This window comes from Etheostoma spectabile, chromosome 3 (assembly GCF_008692095.1).
Source record: "Etheostoma spectabile isolate EspeVRDwgs_2016 chromosome 3, UIUC_Espe_1.0, whole genome shotgun sequence".
Classification (NCBI taxonomy): domain Eukaryota; kingdom Metazoa; phylum Chordata; class Actinopteri; order Perciformes; family Percidae; genus Etheostoma; species Etheostoma spectabile.
In genome coordinates, this window is record NC_045735.1 from 5,685,241 (window position 1) to 5,688,671 (window position 3,431).

Consider the following 3,431-nt stretch of genomic DNA (forward strand, 5'->3'; position numbering starts at 1 on the left):
ATTATGAAATGTTTAATTGGATTTTAATGTAGAAGGTTTTTACTTCTTTCATTTGTTTTTCAAGCACCTCCAGGATTTTTAACAAACAACCCAGTTGAGTCTTAGCTGGCGTTTCCTGCCTGAAGGCTTCTGCTTCCTCTGATGATTTATCAAAGTCCCCCTTCAGTCTGAGGTTGAAGATCATCATATAATTTGATGGTCATGCACTACCTCAGTCAGATGTTCATATAGATTGTTCAGTAGATTCAACTTTAATGATTCCTCTGGGGGAAAGTAAGTCGTAGGTGCTTCAAAGAATTGGATATAGCAATAGCTACTGTAGGAGGACCTCATTAGAAATGTGTCCTGAAATGCTAATGTCTCGTTAAACTCTCAGTTATATGGCCATATCATGTCAGTAAAAAGTGTTCAAGGAATCAGACATCAAAACCATCCACCTAATTTTGTCCTTGAGTAGTAAATGTGTTGTAGACTTTGGCTTAAAGGCCTTGTAAACTCTTGGAGGGGTTTGAGCAGGACAGGGTTATAACCATTAAGTTATACATTGAATCATGCTGATTTTGTTTGGTAGGTAGGGACAGGTGTACGTAGGTGCTCTAAAGTCTGTTATTGTGGTTTTGATCACTGATCTGTTCTGCTTCTCAACACAGTCAATAGTTGCAGCAGTGGCTGTGTCACGCTAGCCTGGTCCTACCAGACTCCCATATATTTTTGTACTGAAGCGAACTGAAAATTGAGCGGAAAATTGAGCGGAAGTAGGTGGGAGGGCGGAGCCAGGCTAGTGACACACAGCTTGGGCAGGCAAGTAATGTACTACAATTTACTACAAAAATCAAGACTCAGTCAAATCTGAACACACAAATATGATGTTGATTGTTTTTTTATTTATTGTGAGCAAATAAAGGAATATACACTCAGAACTAGTGTCAATTATTTCAACAATTTTAGTTTCAGTCATATTTTGTCAACCTCCCTTTTCATTTTTAACAGTGTTTTGTTGACTTAAACCATGGTCATTTTTAGTCATATCTTTCATCTAGAAAAACCAGGGCTATTTTTTGGTCTTATCTTGAAAACCATTGACAGTTTAGTTTTGTCTTAAAAAAACATGAACAGTTTAGTTTTGTCTTAAAAAAACACTTACAGTTTTGTCTTTAAAATGCACATTTTTGGTCTTCTCTTAGTCTCATTTTAGTCAGAACTAAGTGAGGATTTTGGTCAAATTACAAAAAAATGCGTTCCAATAAAATTTCATCCCACTTTTTTTGGCTAAAAGAAATAGTAGTGAAAATTAGCAACAAAATGACTAAAAAGTTGAATAAGAATGCAGCTTTGCAGATAGAGTGTCTGGTCTGATGTTATTTATTGAAGAAATACATCCAGACATAAAACATTTCTATCATTTGCATCTAACATGATTCTGTAATGACTGCTCATTGTGAATGAGACATAAAACATTTGGCTTATCATATAATGCATTACTATACATATTTGACCAGTTATTTGTTTTTAGAGTGCAATTCTCTAAATCAATTTATTATGTTAACATTTTTTGTTAGCAACCAATTTGAACATATTTGCTATATTTATACGAGAAATTATATAATTCAGCAATTGTTTTTTAACAACCTTATAAAAATGATTGTTTGGGGACATGTTTATGATTCATACTACACACGTATGATCAACTGCACTGTAAAGTCTTCAGTAAACACTGCAGTTGACAGCTGGTTTCAGTACTCTGGGTTTCACGGCTGATTGTAAATTTACAACTGGTTTAAATTACATTGTTCTCCACTTAGTGTGGGATGATCTGTGCCACAGACACACACACACACACATACGCACACTCCTCAGAGTTCATGGCCTCTGTAATAAAGTTAAACCTATGTTATGAGTTCCTAGATCCTTTTATACCTTTCTGGCTTACTTTGTTTGTTTAACTGGCTGGGTGAAAAGAAAGAAAAAGAGAGAAAGAGCTAGAAGAGGAAGGAAAGTCCAATAGAATAATTATAAAAAAGAATTATTCCCTTGACTTATTTTTCCACGAGGCTCATTTTGTGTAATCAACTTGTGTGTCTGTTACTCTCTAGCGCCTGGCAGCTCTGAGCTCTGATTTTTGTCACTGAGTCAGTGTCATGATGTGAGCGTGGGTGTGTGTGAACACCTACGCACATATGTGTGTACAGGCAGTGTGGGTTGTGATAACGGCGGCAGTGTAGGGTTACAGAAGGAGATCCATTACTTCACCATGGCAGCCGGCCTTAATTACAGCTAACTATAGATGGAGCAGAGGGAGCGGTAAGAGAGGGAGAGAACAGGAGGTATGCAGAGACACAGCAATGAGTGTAATTAAAAAGTCTATTTGAAACCATGAGATTTAATGGCTTGTATGATATTGTATATACTTTTTATTGTGTGCATGCAAGCGTGTGTGTGTGTCTGTGCGTGTGATCTTTTTTAACTAGTGGGGTCCACAAAACCATGAGTCCTGCATACTTGTGGGGCCAAAATGCTGGACCCCACAAGTTTAAAGGGCTGTTTGAGGGTAAAGACTTGGTTTAGGACTAGGGTTAAGATTAGGTTATGGTTAGGGTAAGGGTTAAGGTTAGGCATTTAGTTGTGATGGTTGAGGTTAGGGTAAGGGGCTAAGGAATGTATTATGTCAATGACGGGTCCCAACATAGATAGTGCCACAAACCTGTGTGCGCGTGCGTTTCAGCTTAGTGTATATGTTAAAAGAATAGTTCAACATTTTTGGGTTGCGTTTTCTTGCAGAGTTTGATGAGAACAACGATACCGCTCTCAACCATGAGACTAGGATCGATCTTCTCATCAAACTCTCAGCAAGAAATCGTATAAGTGTATTTCACCAAATGTGCATCTGCTCCTTTTAAATAGTAACAACGTCTGAAAATCTTGTTTCGCTGACCTCCAGTGGTTTAAAATTCTCACCTTGCAGCAAAAGCAAAGACAAAAGCAGTAGATTTAAAAGACTTAAGAAGCTAATCAGTGTAGGAATGACCATCACTAAATTACCTCAGGGAAAGCAATGGCAAACAGAAAGGGTTTCAAAGTCTTCAGATTGAGTTTGAGGCTCTAAAAATTTGCTTAGTCAGTGTTGTCTCCCATCTCCCAGTGTCAAGGATATACTAATGGATCAAATATTTACTGTAGAATTGATCAATGTACTGACTGTGCAGTTTAAACAGAATTTTAATGCGACATCTATTCTCACATCTAAAACGAGTCCATACTATTATGTGTGAAGGTTGTTTTTTATCATTATATAGTTTTAGTACAGTCTAATCAAATGGTGCAGCTTTTTCTTCCACAAAAATAAGCATGCCAGCCTTTTAATAGTTATATCTGTGGAACTTATATGGAAGCTTAAATAATTTAGGTACACACACACACACACACACACACAC

General features: G+C 37.1%; 1 protein-coding gene across 7 annotated transcripts in view; it reads left to right on the forward strand.

Annotated features, from left to right (window-relative positions):
• Positions 1-3,431, forward strand: part of LOC116672846 (chloride channel protein 2) — a 162,668-nt gene that overhangs the window by 111,531 nt on the left and 47,706 nt on the right. The gene's annotated exons all lie outside the window — the stretch shown is intronic.